The 16,692-nt window shown below is 39.2% G+C and overlaps 1 protein-coding gene across 7 annotated transcripts in view; it reads right to left on the bottom strand.

Moving 5' to 3' along the window:
- FAM169A (family with sequence similarity 169 member A) overlaps positions 1-16,234 on the bottom strand; it is a 66,262-nt gene extending 50,028 nt beyond the window's left edge. For 2 of the 7 annotated variants that reach the window (XM_079144087.1, XM_079144083.1), the window contains exons 1-2: positions 14,898-15,283; positions 3,945-4,058 (exon numbers count right to left, since the gene is read on the bottom strand). The gene's annotated coding sequence lies outside the window, so the exon portion shown is untranslated. The other 5 variants (XM_079144085.1, XM_079144084.1, XM_079144086.1 and 2 more) reach the window with 5 other exon arrangements.
- Positions 16,235-16,692: the final 458 nt, after the last annotated feature.

Raw genomic sequence — 16,692 nt, forward strand, 5'->3', positions numbered from 1 at the left:
TTTTACTTAGAAATTTAAAATTGAAAAAAAAAATCTTTAATTGTAAACACATTTAAAATTTTCATTTGCCAAAGAGTAATTGTAATCTAAAGGGTGAACTGTAAATTAATATTTGAAGACTGCAGTTGGTCTTCAAATGTTAATGGTCTGTAAAATATTCTATAAGCAAGGCTGATTTTCACCACGTGAAAATATGGCAGACCAGGCAAAGAATACAAGAAGAACACACTATAACAAGAATGCATCAAAACAAGTTTACATAAGATTTTTTTCTTTTTCATCTGTTACTTTAATACTATGATTCTTAAAAGGCTAAATGCTAACATGGCATTTAAAGTTCTAAATGTGGAGCTGGGGATATAGCTCAGTCAGTAGAGCATTTGCCTTGCAAGCACAAGGCCCTGGATACGATTCCCAGCACCGCAAAAAAAAAAAAAAAAAGTTCTAAATGTGTGTTTTTTTAAAAATTTTATTAAAATGGAAAAAATTCTATTAAATAAGTAACAGGAATTCTAATAAAGAACCCAATGACATAACACAAAAATCAGAGAACTTGGGGATACCAAGCAGCCTCAGAAGTGTTGGTTTCCCACTAAAATGCTATAGAAAAGTCATGTACAGGCCCACCCTCCTAGTTCACGGCAGGGGGAAGACTGGAGACATAAGCCAGGTCTCCCTAATCCACTGATCCATCCTTTCTCTATCCCAGTACTGCCCAAACTTCAATAATTTGCATGCTTCCTCAACCTTTTTCTGTGTACCAAGTGTCTATGTCACTATTTAATATTTTTTTCAACCATTTTTTAATAATCCACACACATATACATCTCATCCCAATGATGTCTCCCTTGTGGTAAAATATACCTCACAAAATGTATGATTTTAACCATTTTTTAAGTGTTCAATTCAGAAGCAGGAAGTGCATTCACGATGTTGTGCAACCATCAACACAATCCATTTCCAGAATTTTTTATTACCTCAAACAGAAAATTTGTGCCCACTAAATAGTAACTTTCCATTCCTCCCTCTCCTTGCCTCTGATAACCTGTTTCTATGAATTTTGACTATTCTAAGAACCTTTCAAGTGGAACTATACAAAAAGTATCCTTTTGTGTCTGCTTATTTCACTTGGGATGAAAGTTTCAAGGTCCATCCATGTAATACTGTATATAAGAATTTCAACTTGCTTTCTTTTTAACCTTTTATGCACCTTCAACTATTAAGACCTACCATGACCAATTTGATATATTGTAAATTTTCCTAACTGACATTAGAATTCCTATAGAATTTCATAGAATAATTTAAATGGTCACCTGAATACCATTTACAAACACCTCCTAAACCACTCTACCACATGAGCATCAGCAACACATTAGAAACCACTGCCCTGTCCCTATGGGGCTGCTCACCACAAAATGACTCTTCCATGGATTGAAAGTAAGTGGAACATAACTAAAGTGTGAAAACACAACTCGTTATCCTTCATTCTTAAATCTTTTTAGATTAAGGAGTTTGACCCTGAGGATCAAACCCAGGGTCACACACATGCGAGGCAGGCACGCTACCACTGAGTTACAACCCCAGTCCTAGATTGATGGGTTTTGCTTGTTTATTTGTCTGGTATCAGGTTTGAAGTTAGGGGCACTCAACACTGAACCACATCCCCAGCCCTATTTTGTATTTATAGAGACAGGGTCTCAACATTATGGTTTTAAAGTAGAAAAATATAACTTGTTTTTAGATAGAAAAATATCATTTTTAGTCAAAAATGATTATTTATATACAAAATTTTATTTAAATACAAAACAATCCTATTTCTTGACTCTGGAATTTAGATACCCTCAGACTCACAAAGAGAAGAGCACTGGGGGAAAAAAAAACAGAAGTTACGATTTCTGAATACAGCTTAAAAACAACCATGTCACCGGCCACAGTGGTTCACACCAGTAATCAAGCTACCTGGGAGGCTGAGACAGGATCACAAGCTCAAAGCCAGCCTCAGTAGTTTAGCAAGATCCTAAGCAACTCAGTGAGACTCTGATTCAAAAATATTTAACCAAAAAAAAAAAAAAAAAAAAAAGGCTAGGTATGTAGCTCAGTGGCCAAGTGCCCTGGGTTCAATCCCCAGTTTAAAAAAAAAAGGATCCTTCCTAAGTTTTTAATAAAGAAAACATTTCCCTAACTTCAAAGGTCTAGCTACACCCCCACATACACGTACACGCACACCTTCTAAAATATTTTTTGTTTATAATTCTGTCCTTAAATCCATTATTTTCCTTACCAGTCATTCTCAATGATAAATAGTATTAAATGTCAAGAATGATGAAAGAACTAGAAATGATTATGTATCAGTAGCAACAGCAGGAAACATTTACTGAGAAGTGTCCATATGCCAAGCTTTAAGGAGATTTTTACATTTAACATATAACAAAGTATTTTGATTAGCTCCATTATATTGATGAAGAAACAGCTTTAGAGTTTAAGAAACTTGACCAATATCATACCACTAGTGAAGCAAGAATATGAACCCAGTCAGATACACCTTCCAGTAAGTATTTTTATTCAATATGCAAAATAAAACATTATTGAATTTTGTTATGGTTACATAAAATTTATTTTTATAAAATATTATAATAATTATCACATTATATCAGAAAAAGCACTGGAACTGGAATCCTGTGACCCTGTTTCCTGGGTCAGCTCTGCCACTAACCAGCTTTATTACTGTAGTCAAATTACTTACCCTCTTTACTCGTTAGCTTTCTGTATCCTCATTGGTAAGTTGATGCAACTAGACAGGATTATCCTAAAGACCTTTTCACCTCTTTAGGATAATTGGTTTTTTAAATCTTGGTGAATTTAAGACTATGTAAATTATTAGACTTATGATGGTTCTGCCCCTGTTTAGAGAGGCAAGGGAAGGGTGTAAAGTCTAGAGAGAAAAGGGCCAAGATAAATGCCCAATTCTTCCTCTTTTTGTTGTTTTTAAGCTTCTGTTCTCTGTTACGTAACTATAAAGCTGTCAGATCAAATTTTGTCAAAGACTTTATGCTCTGCCCATGAGATAAACCAAAAGGCCTAACTATATTCTACATCACTGAGAAAGCTTAATATAGCCTTAGGCCAACTAACTCGTCAAAAACTTGACACAGAATGGACAGCGAAGTGTGAAAAAGTGTCCAAATTAATTTATAAATTAAGCAAATGGTATGCTCATTAATCCTAGCTAACCTGTGAAAAACATAAGCAGACCTCTTACATAAGAGCTAGACAATGCCCACTAGCACCAGCTGATTGTATACATCTTTTATAATTTCACCCTTTTCCCCCAAAGAATTATAACTATTTGAAAGAATGACTGCTCTAAGAAAAACATGAAAATGAGGTGGAAAATAAATTGCTATTTTTCTTTTTTTCCCTTATTTAAAATGAGAGGATAGGTCAGTTGGTAGAGTGCTTACCTTGCGTGCACAAAGCCCTGGGTACAATTCCCAGTACCAAAAAATAAAATAAAATAAAATGAGAGGAACCTATTTGTATGTTCAGTTCTTAAATTACTACACGATTCCCTAGGTTACTGTTTAGAAATGTTTGAGGGGAGGAACAGAACAACAAATGTATGAATATTGTACCGCTGAAAGAATTATCGGAGAAACATAATGAGCTTGACCGATTCAAGTCATGATCCTATCTCTCAGGACTGTTTCTCCAGCATACAAGTTAGGTATCCAGGCAATACAATCAGCAATGCTCTCAAGCGGTACACAGAAAGCCTGTTTCTGAGCCTTACTAGAAATTTCTTCCTTTCTCTTTCCTCCCTAACATTTTCTTCCCTAATGTAGGTCCTGCACTATATCAATTCAACTTAAGTCTTCATCTTACTTATTCTCCTAGCTCTCTTGCCCAACAAAAGCCCTAAATCCTAGATTCATCCAACCACTCACCTTCACTCTGAGAGCTGATTTTGAGTATGACCAAAATGAAGTAATTGAATAGACTGCTACAACTATCCAGATCTCGGAAGGGTCTCAACGTGTTCAGTAGTCCCTTTCTGCTCTCTGTGAAAGGAAAAATATTGAATTACATGTGGGCTGAGTACTGTCTATAAGTTTGTAGGTAACAGATGGGAAGTTACACAAGGTTCATATCTATTGCCTCTTTTTATTTCAAGTAGGAAGCAAAACCATCTTTTGAAATAATAATCACAATCCAATAGTGGACTATGTGTCAGACTCTATTCTAAACATTTGTCCTGAATTCCCTGATATAATTTTTAATGCAATTCCATGAGGTGGGTAATTCAATTATTTTCACTTGTCAGACAAGGAAACTAAGACACAAAGTGGTTGAATAACTATATACAACTAGTAAGCAGTGGAGCTAATATATGACTCCAATACCTACTCTGTCAATACAACGGTACATTTAAAAGCATAGCTTTTTAGGAGCCCTAAGATGGCTAACGATTGCTTAATATTTCTCAAAGGGCATTTTGCAGGTGTTTTTTCTAACTAAAATTTTACATCTCTTTGCAAGTCCAGATAAACACCTCTAGATAAGAAATCATTTAAATATATATATATACTGGGCATCTGATATGTTATAGAACTTCAAAAGTAAAATCCAGAAACATGACAGGATTTTGCAGGTGTGAAGGTACTATAAAATGCTCATTAAGGGTATGTGTGCTCTTCATGATGAACTATAAGCCCTCAAAAAGAGCCTTCTAAAATAATTAGTGCCCCCATATAGCAATTGTTAAGAAAATGCTTATTCAGTTTTAATTCCGATTTTTTAAAGTCTTTGCAACTTGTCATAATTAACATTCTGAAATATGTAACCAAATGCAATTTTCAAAATAACTTATAAATTATGTTATTTTCAAGGTCAAAAAAATAAAAAAATAAAAGGGTGTGTGCTCTTGAGCCAAACTGACAGGATTACTAGTTGTGTGATTGTGGGCAAATTACTGGACGATACAAGAACAAGTGGAGGCAATAGCTAAGCTACGGAACCAACCGAGGTGGCCTTCAACATATGAATGGATAAAGAAAATGTGGTACATATATACAATGGAATATTCCTCAGTCAGAAAGAATGAAATTATGGTATTTGCCAGTAAATGGAGAGAACTGGAGACTATCATGCTAAGTGAAACAAGCCAATCCCAAAACACCAAAGGCCAAAGTTCTCTCTGATATGCAGATGCTGACTCACAATGGGGGGGGGGGGGGAAGGGAAGATGGATGAGAATGGGAAAGATAGTAAAATGAATCAGACATAACATTCCTATGTTCATACATGAATACAGACCAGTGTAACTGCATATTATGTACAACCACAAAAACAGGAAGTTATACTCCATGTATGTATCATATGTCAAAATATATTGTCACATATAACTAAAAAGAACAAAAAAAAAAGTTTAAATAGAAGCAAAGATTTCAGATTAAGGAAGAAGTAAACTGCAATTAACTGTTAAATATATATTTAAAATGTTTGCATCTTTGCTGAGCATGGTGGCATTCATTACCTATACTACGAGCTATTCAGGGTGCTGAGACAGAGGCTCCCTTGAGCCCAGGAGTTTAAAACTAGTCCAGGCAATGTAGTGAGGTCTTCTCTTAAAAAAAAAAAAAAAAAAGAGGAGAGGAGAGGAGAGGGGAGGGAAGGGGAGGGGAGGGGAGGGGAGGGGAGAGGAGGAGAGGGGAGGGGAGGGAATCCAAACAATCATCACCATTGGACTGCACTCCCTGTTTCCACTGGATAACTGTTATGGTTTGGATGATTATCCCCCAAAGGCACATGTATTAGACTATGGTGATATGGGGAAGTGCTGGAATTGAAAAGGATGGTCTAGTGGGAGGAAGTTAAGTCACTTGAAGCAGTTCTTGAAGGTGATATTAGAGACCAGGTCCTTCCTCTCTTTGCTTCCTGACCTCCCCTGAGGTGAGCAGCTTTGTTCTGCCACATGCTCTCACCATGATATACCACCTCATGAAAGACAAGGGAGCCAAGCAACCATGGAATGAAACTACTGCAACTCTGTCAAAATAAATCTTTCTGGGCTGAGGACATAGCTCAGTTGGTAGAACACTTGCCTCGCAAGCACAAGGCCCTGGTTTCAAACTCCAACACTGCAAACAAAAAAAAACTTTCTTCTTTTTAAATCAATTATCTCAGGCATTTTGTCACAATGATAAAGCTATTTAACACATTAACTAAAAAATGCAACCAGGACTGCCACTACCTGCAGAGCACCACACCAACTTGGCAAAACAGCAATCTCTGAAGCACAGACTTGCCATTTCTCTTTCCTTTCCAGGCCCCTCCAACTCTGCACCTGGAGCCATGGTCCTATCTACACACCTGCTCTTGCTACTTTCTTACTCAGATTAAGAAAAAATTTTAATCTCTCATTGGCAACATGTCCATGGGAAAAAGGGTAAGAGTAGTAGGAGCAGGGCGTGGTGGCACACACCTGTAATCCCAGGAACTCGTAGGCTGAGGCAGGAGAATTATAAATTTGAGACCAGACTCAGCAACTTAGTGAAGCCCTAAACGACTTAGCAAGAACTGGTCACAAAATAAAAAATAAAAAGGGCTGAGGATGGGGTTGAAGCGCAGCAGAAAAGTGCCCCTAGGTTCAACCCTTGGTATGAGGGGGAAAAAGCATCAGATTTCCTAAGTTCCAAACATTTTACTAAGAAAAATGAATGAATGAACAAATGAACAAATAAAAATTTGTACAAATAAACCATACACTGGTACTAGGAGGAAGAACTGCCATAGATGAACAACGATGTGCCATTAGATAAACAGCAACAGATGGCTTTTCAACAGGCAGAGACAGAGGGGAAGCCCCTTAAAATGAGGGAAGGAGGGAAAATGCTAAATAAAACCCAGAAAGCACACTGAGAATGGCTAGTCTATGTGTTTAACTCTCTTGGTAAATCCAATAAGACAAATAGTAGCAGAAATGCAAAGAAAATAAAATGAAGACAGAAGACAGCAGATCAAGAATACCAGACTAAATACTCTAGGTTTGTTGGGCGTAATGGAGCACACCTGCAACCCCAGCAGATCAAGAGGCTGAGGCAGGAGGACCTGGAGTTCAAAGTCAGCCTCAGCAACTTAGCAAGGTCCTAAGCAGGTTAGCAAGCCCCTGTCTAAAAATAAAATACTTTTTAAAAAGGGATGGGGATGTGACCCAGTGATTGAATGCCCCTGAGTTCAATCCCCAGTACCAAAAAGAAAAAGAAAAAAAAAAAAAAAAATCTGGGCTTTATTTGCTATACAAACAGAAGGTCATTAAGGGAACTTGAGAAGGGATAAGACATTTCAAGGTTATGATTTAAGACAACTTATGCAGCAGTTATGTATAGCATGGATTGACAGGAAGAACTAGAGACACATGTCAAATGGCAGTTATGGTAAGTACCTTCTGCACACACTTGTTTCTCAGTGTCCACAGGCAATTGGTTTGTGGAACCGATCCCATACCAAATATCCTCAGATGTTTAAGTCCCTTACATAAAATGGCATAGTATTTGCATATAAACTATGTACACCCTCTGATAGACTTCAAGTCATTTCTAGATTACTTGTAATATCAAATAAAGGACTAGAGTGTAGCTCAGTGGCAGAGCGCTTGCCTAGCATTTGTGAGGCTTTGGGTTCAATTCCCAACACTTACACAAAAAAATTATAAGATACTGAATACAATCTAAAAGTTATATAAATAGTTGCTTCACTGTATTGTTTAGGAAATGACAAGAAAAAAGTCTGTACATGTTCAATAGACACAATTTTCCCCCAAATATTGCTGACTAGCTTTTGGTTGAATGGGCAGATGCAGAACCCATAAAGAGGGCAGACTACACTTCTTTTAATATAATTACCTGAACAAATACTTAACACATAATACTGGGATTCATTTTTGTCTATCCTACATAGTTCAAACTCCGGGAAAGCAAAACCCATTTTTTTCCACACATGTAAAAAGTGGGAATGGGCCAAAGGATTTTTTATTTCCTTTCTAATTAATAACAGAGTTCTACACTTGATTATGTTCTTTCAAAGCACTTAACAGCTTATTTAAAGACAGAAGCTAGGAAGAAAGGTCTTTTAATTTACAAAGGGGTCAAGATTTTAAACTCAGAAGGCATGTTCTTTTTTTTTTTTTTTTAAAGTTGCTGATGGACCTTTATTCATTTATTTATACGTGGTGCTGAGAATCCAACCCAGTGCCTCACACATGCAAGGCAAGTGTTCTACCACTGCACCACAACCCCAGCCCCAGAAGGCATGTTCTGATGATGAGAGAACCATTTACTAATTGTGTACCTTGCACCAGACTGAACATCCTACAATCCTATGAGGCAAGCATTCCTATGCACATTTTTCAGATGATGAGTACTTAAGCACACTGACCAAGGGTCAGAGTCAGGCTCTGAAGCTAGATCTATCTCTAGCAGGTTTTAACCTGGTAGCCAGGTTCCCAGTAAAGGCAAAAAGCCAATATGAACCATAATGTATCTAAGTGAAATACAATTATTATAAAAGATAACCAATCTAACTCCTGAGGAGTTAAGATTTTTAAAACCTTGCAATAATGTCTTCAGAGTTTCTACTACTGATAGTCTAATCACTATGATCCATCTGAGTTGGTTTTTTGTTTTGTTTTGTTTTTTGGTACCAGGAATTGAAACCAGGGACACTTAACCACTGAGCCACATCTCCAGCCCTCTTTATTTTTCTTTTTTATTTTTAAAAAGAGTCTCATTAAGTTGCTTAGGGCCTTAACTGCTGAAGCTGGCTTTGAACTTGCAATCCTCCTGCCTCAAACTCCCAAGTTACTGCCCCACACCTGCCTCCAGTAATGTACAAAGCTGCTCTCCCCACCCTTTCCATTGCAGCCATTTTCCTGCCTCCCAACTACTGTCAGTCTGTGGACATCCTAGCTAGCTATTGGTTCATCAGTCAGCTTGCAAGTATCCTTCTCCGTTATTGGTCCCGTTATCCCAGCGGAATTCTTAAAGATAGCCTCACCACCATCTTTTCTCTTGCTTTTCTCTCCCTGTGACTTGCTTTCTCTCTCCTCCTAGTTTTCCACTCTTTCTTGCCGCAGGCCCTTTCTCTTTTACCCTGCAGGGAGACACTGTTTGCTTAATAAACCCTCATGCGATTTCCCATGTCCGGCGTGGTTTTTGTGGGATTCCTTACAACTCCCAGCCCTTTTAAAGTTTTATTTTGAGTCGGTCTCACTAACTCCTTAGGGCCTCACCATGCTGCTGAAGTTTATCTTGAACTTGGAATCCTTGACTCAACCTTCTGAGTCACTGGCATTACAGGCAAGGGTCACAGCACGCGATTTAGTTTTTTAATTATCCACTGCTAAAGGATACAGACAAATAAGAAGACCTTGATATCTAGTGATACTAGATTCAATATGAAACATAACCAATTTTTTTTAAGTTAAGGCAAAATAATTACAGAATAGGGCTTCATTATCAGGGTTATGATGGTCCAAGAAGCTCCAAACCATGGTACCATAGATGAAGAACAGAAATTGGGGAAAACAATTCTTGCTAAAGGGTAGCAAAAAAGCTACCCTTCAAATATTTGAAGAATGAATATGCAAATGAAAACTTCAAGTGTATTCTACCTATCTCTAAAAGAACTAGCACTTTCCAACAACCAATATCGCCCACAAATGAATCATACTACATGAAAACATGGACCAGTCAACAGCTGGTCAAAGAATACTGTTGGTTATATTATAGCTGGTTTGTTTCCAGCTAGGGTAAGAGAAACCTCTCCATGCCCCGTGTTAAGTATTCTCAAAGGCGCAAGAACTTCTATTGGCTCCATCCAAGACAATATCAGAGAGTTCCAGAAAGAAGGACCAAGAGTCCCTAGACTTCAACTGAAGTCCCTTGTACATGAAATTGTGAAACCATATGAACCATATTATAAAATAAAATGTGTTTTCCCCCACTTTTAAAAGCTACTCTGATACAAGTTAGTATTTTCCAACAAAATTTTTCCAGAATCACTTTAATTTCTTCTCTCATGAAATTAATGTCAAGTATTTTTATATATTCCAAAGTCAAATAAAGACACCTAAAATTTCAGCGCTTTTTGCTAACTTCACCTATTTTCTATCCATGAGTATAAACAGTGAATACAAAACAAGACCAAATCTAAAATTAGAAGATAGGCTGTTAATCTGAAATATATATATTAAGAGACTAACATGAATTATTTCAATCTTTCAAAAAAAGTACATTTCCAGGCTGGGGAGATAGCTCAGTCAGTAGAGTGCTTGTCTTGCAAGCATAAGGCCCTGGGTTCGATCCCCAGCACCACCAAAAAAAAAAAAAAAGTACATTTCCTCTACATTAACATATACACTAACAATGACTGAAGGTTTTCTTAATTTTTAACCAAAATTCTATCAAGTTGTGATTATACTTTATTCTCACGTGCATCAAAAGCTTGGACTGGTAAGTGGTAGCTAAAACCACAACTAATTTTTAAAATGAGAAAATAAATTACTACTTTGAAATGTACCTCAACAAAATGTTATACAAGGGGTGGTAGTGAGGAAATAATAAAAGTGAGAAAGAGATGAGGACCACTGAACTAGATACTAAGAACTAGCCTAATTTCACAGATAAAATTAGCTCTCCTTTAGATATGTCATCATATTTAATTCTGTCAATAACATTTTCAGATAGATTCTAACTATTCTTTTACACATGAGAAAACTGAGGCCCAGAAAGATAAAAGTCAGGCAGAAGGTTATTCTATTTGCAACAATTCACTCTATACCTCTACCTAGATTTTTCCTCAGGAAATGCTGAACAATACAGGTCAAAGTTGAGTCTCTCTAAACCTACTTCTCCTTCCTTTTTTCATAATCTATGTTAATACAGCATGTATTGACCCAACTATATACTAAGACCTGTTGGAATCATCCTAAACTCCATCATTCCTGTTCTTTATTGCCACAACTACTCGTCATGACCATAAATAAAATTTGGTAACATTGTTATTAGGCACAGATCACAGATGTCAGGCAGTGAGTTATGATGTTGTTATTTCTAATCATTTCAATTTACTTGCTTTCTAAAAGAGGATTGATATCCAGGATTTATAAAGAACTTAAAAACTCTAAAAAAAAAAAACAATAAATAAATGGGCAACTGAACTAAACAGGCACTTCTCAAAAGAAGAAATACAAATGACAGCGAATATATGAAAAAAAAGTCCAACGTCATTAGCAATTAGGGAAATGCACTCTAGTCAGAATGGGAGCCATCAAGAATACAAACAATAATAAATGATGGAAAAGATGTGGAGACAAAAACAGACACTTCACTGCTGGTGGGACTGTAAATTAGTACAACCATTATGGAAATCAGTATGGAGGTTCCTCAAAAGACATGGAACCACCATATGACCCAGCTATACCACTCCTCAGTATTTATCCTGAAGTACTGGTCTTCATACTACAGTGATACATACATACCCGTGTTTACAACAGCACAATTCACAATAACCAAACTATGGAATCAGCCTAGGTGTCCATCAACAAAATAAAGAAAATGTGGTATACACAATGGAGTTTTATTCAGTCATAAAGAAAAATGTAATTATGTCATCTGCAGGAAAATGAATGGAATTTGAGAACATTATGTTAAGCAAAATAAGCCAAACTCAGTCAAGAGTCACATATTTTCTCTCATGTGAAAGAGAGGAAAAAGGAAAAGAAAGATGGGGAGGGTTGGCACATGAAAATCTAAGGTAGATCAGTAGAGCAGAGGAAAGACATCAGGAGGAGGCAGGAGAGGAGAGAAAAGGGAAATACTGAGAAATATTGGCCAAATTATATATTTTTTTATTGTGTGCACATATGACTATTTAAAACAAATCCCACCATTATATACAAGCATAATGCACCAATTTTAAAAAGAAATGCTTACAAGGGATGTCACACACTCATTTTACAGCTAAAGTCAAGTCTCAGAAAAGCATAAGTAACTGTCCCACATTTACACAACCATAAGTAGCAGGACCCTGATGCCCTGATTTGAACCCAATCTGTCAGAAATCAAAGCACAGCCCCTTTCATCAAATATGCTACCTTCCTACTCCAGCAAAAGTCCCTCAGAACGTGCCCCTCCTGTTATCACTGCCACTGTCTTGTTTCAGAGCCCTGCTGAGATCATCACAAGAGTTGCTAATTGGTTTCTTCGTTACAATCTAGCCTTTAAACCGCTACTGGAATGATTGGGGTGGGGTGGGGGGGGTCCTGTCAACTCTTTTCTTCTAAAATCCATTAGTGGTTTCCCACCATCACCGAGCAAAACTCATAAGGTCACACATCTATTCACAAGCAGGCTCCAACCCACCATGGGACCTGGGTCAGTTCAACTGACCTTAATGTTGTGGAAGGATACCAGCTGTAACTCTGTGCTTTAGTGTTTGCTAGGATCATTTCTCATCACGTCCCACACCTCCAAAAACTTCTGGAAAATTCTCATTCATCTATTGTTCAAGACCAAGTTCAACTGTTTTGTAAAGTCTGTCTGAACTCATTCAGACAGAAGTAATGCACGCGGTTTCTGCAGGCCCATATCACTTTGATAAGTTTATTCACAGGAGAGAGTATTGAATGCATGTCCCACATAAGATCAAATTTCTAGATTACCTAGCACATTCAGGGTTTGGTCTCCAGACTAAGAATGCCTAGTTCATATTAAAATCTTACTTGAATGAATTTTCGAAATTAAATTATTTACATACTTTAGAAGTTACAAATAAAGTGTGACAACATGCAACTTGGCACTCTTAAAAAATGAAATTTACTAAATTGATTTGTTCCAACGTTTTCCAAAATTCTTTGTACATTTCAATTTTAATCCACACTACTTCACTAAACAATAGACATGACAGAAAGGACTGTTTCTTTTGCATACTACAACATATGACACTCAAATGTTTATTGAATAAATGAACACAACCTTTGGCTCAGTCTAAAACCAACCAAAATAGGTCTTAAAAAAAAAAAAAAAATACAGGGGCTGAAACCCAGATTAGTTACAAATTTTCTAATCCAAAAAATACCTTAGGCTAGATGAATAAAAGATTAATACAGAGTACATTAACCTAAAGATATCATATAACAGTTCTAAAATTCCATCTAATAATTATTTTATGATGTCTTAAGTAAATTTTCAGTTTTTCCCTGATTATCTTTAAAGCACATCTTTCCCTTCACAGAATCTACATTAAGTTGTTGTCTTTGAAGGAACTGTGAAATACCCCTCTACCAATGAGGCATACCAAATTTAGAACTTAAATTTCAGAGCTACACAAAGCTGAAGCCTAATGGCGTGTGAAGAGAACACCATTTTAAATACGATAATCACTCCATTCCTTTTTTCCATTTAGAATCATAAAGGAAATGGGAGGGAATATGAATATTCATTTAACTTCCTACCCAACCAACAATTCTTTCTACAGAATTCTTGACAGATATTTCTCAACTTCTACCTGAATACTTATTTATTTAATATTCAAATTACTTTTAAAAAGTAAATCTTTTTGCATTTTTAGGCAGATGACTAAACATAACAAGCATAAGACCTCTTAACAGTTATCTAGGTAGAAGCTTATGGAGAAAAATATTAGATTTTTTCCTTCCAATTTCTCAATCAGTAGTAAAATAATGCTCAAAATCTCAACTTAAATCTCAACTTATTTTAAAGATAACAAGCACACTAACATCACTTCCAAATTCAAGTCAATTAAATACAATTGTTCCAAGCCAATGAACCTCTGACTTCCATATTAACAAAACCACGGTGAAGGTATGAGTTGTGTTTGACACTGGCAATCTAGAGCAGGTAGTCTTTGCCTTTTTTTTTTTTTTTTTTTTTTTTAAGAATGGGGTACCAGGGATTGAACTCAGGAGCACTGAGTCACATCCCCAGCCCTATTTTGTATTTTATTTAGAGACAAGGTTTCACTGAGTTGCTTAGCACCTCTCTCTGACTGAGACTGGCTTTGAACTCTCCATCCTCCTGCCACAGCCTCTTGGAGCCACTGGGATTACATGGTGTGTATGGCCCTGCCTGGCTTAGTCTTTGCTTATTTAAACTCCCTAAATCAAGACGTCTCTAAATGTCAGGGCCCTTCCATACTCCATAATCCTCCCTATAAAGCAAACGTCATTAATGGGAAGCATGATATTTATACCAGAGATGATACAGGAAATGCAATCACTTGTTTGTAGACAGAATTAATGAGTCTCTGATTAAACAGAAAAAAAAAAAAAAAGATAATTTAATAAGGAGAGTTTGTGGAAATTTACTCAAAAGCATTCAATTATTAAATATTGTTTTCCCAAATTCATAGCTAAGTCCTTTTCTAATACATATTTATTAAAGAAATAATACCAGTTGTAATCATTTTAATACTATTTCGAAGGTCAGACTAATTGGAAACCTTTGAAAATCTAAAATTCACAGGTAAAACACCTTAATTTATGATCACTCACATGGAAAATCCATATTGCTACTTAAATAAAGATTTCTAATTCCCAAACTGATGGGCATCATAGATTTTAAAAACAATACACTATAACAGTTACAAGCTTCCAGTGAAAGACTGTTACCTCTTCTGTTTGTACTGAAAATCTCATTACAAATGGACTTTTCCCAGGTGCTTCTCATTCCCTCTCCAACCCCAAACAAGAAAAGGTTAAAAAAAAAAAAAAAAGAAAGAAAAAGAAAAAGAGTCTGGTCCATCCTACATTAGTCAACAGAAGTCTTTCCTCTTGTAAATACTTCATAGTAGAAAAACAAATAAGAGTTCACCAAGATTACCTGTACATCCTGTGATACGCAAAAAAAATTTTTTTAATAAAAACATGGCACTCCAATTCTCCAAATCCATTTTGGAGAATTCCCTCCGGGGCTCAAATCTCCGTATTATGCAACAGCCTCCATTCCAGATGTTAATCCCTGTCTGTGATGCAGTGATAAAATACCAATGGTGAAGACATAATCCACAAGGTACTTAAAGTAATACGTTTAGAAAGAAACAAAGAATTAAAACAAGAATTACCAAATTCTCAGCAATCTGACTGTGACAAATCGTGTAACAGTTGAGAGCATCACAAAACTTTTCCTTTAGGGGCTCATTTAGGACTTCCCAACCCCCTCGAAAATCTTCACCAAGCGATTAAATTTGGGCGTCGAAAGATCTCCCAGAGGGGGGAGGGGACCTGCATCAGGTGGTTACCTTAGAATCTACTCCTGGGAAGATACCCACACCAATTTTCTGAAGCTGGAGTGATGAAATGTCTCATCATTTCTCCCCAAGGGCAAATCCAACGTAATCCAGACCCCTGAGCCATAAACCATCCAGGGCTCAAGGTTTCATCCTTCCATTTCCAGAGGCACGGGCCTCTGCAAAAACTGCATAATGGGCGGCTCACAACAAAATTAGAACGAGATTGCAATGACCCGAATTCCAGAGGGGGTTCAATCTATACGGTACCGATCCCAGAGTAGCTAAAGGTAACGGGGTGGTCAGTGCATCCTGCGAGGCCACCTGCGCGGCGGGCCCCGAGCCCACACGCCCAAGTTCTACACCTCACCAGCTCCGCATTTCACCCGGCCGAGGCAGTCGGCGAAAACGACGAGCTCCAGGTGGGGAGCGTGGGAAGGGAGGGGAGGGGGCTCCGCCAGCAGCAGCTGCGACACGGAATGCGATCGCCGGCGAGCGAAGGCAGGCGAGGGAGGCATTCCCTCACACAAAATGGTGGCGCCGACGCGGACGCCGGCGCACCTGGGGGCGCCACGCGCCCCTGCGGGCCCCCGGCGGCCGCCGCCAGCTGGACGCGCGCCCCGGGCCCCGGCGGCCGCATGGGCCTGCGCCTGGCCGAGTCCGCGAACCGCCTGCAGCTCACGGCCTAAGTCGCCGCCCGGGGGGCGCGAGGCCCGGACCGAGGCGGGCGGGGGCGCGGGGTCGACGCGGGAGCCTTGGCCTCGCTCGCGGCCCCCGGCTGGGACGAGCAGCGCACTCACCTCGGACGCGTCCCGCGAGCCGCCCGAGCCCGGGCAAGGAGGCGGAGCCGCGCGAATGAATGGAGCCGCCGGCTGCGCGCTGGCGACCCCCGGCCGGTCCCTGGCCGTGCTGCCAGGGCGGGTACGGCCGCCTGCCCCTCGCCCGCGACGCCCGGTTCCTCGTCGCGGGTCGGCCGCAGCCCACCGTGCCCTCCGCCGGCGTGACGCACTCGCGCCGCAGCGCCTCCAGCCCTCGCAGCCGCGCCCACCGCGAATCCCCCCCGTCAGCCCGCGCGACGAGGCCCCTCCTCGGCGCCGGGGACGCCGCCCTGCCTCCCTCCGGGCCCGCTGTCAGGCGCCTGCCGGGCAGGTGCGCGCTAGACCGGCCGGGGGGACTCCGGGCGACCCCCTCCCAGCCCCGCGCGCCGTCACCGGGCAGCGCTACGCCTTCAGGGCTACGGCCGGGCATTAAAGAGTGACCTTGGCTTAGATATAAAAATAGACGCGCGTAAGCCGCGGGGGATACGGTGCTGAATTTGCGTATTCCTTTAATGTCAACCTTCGGAGAATCCCATTTGCACAGCCCTGCAGAGTTCTCCTCCAGCCCGGA

This window comes from Sciurus vulgaris, assembly GCF_902686455.1.
Source record: "Sciurus vulgaris genome assembly, chromosome: 6".
Lineage (NCBI taxonomy): Eukaryota > Metazoa > Chordata > Mammalia > Rodentia > Sciuridae > Sciurus > Sciurus vulgaris.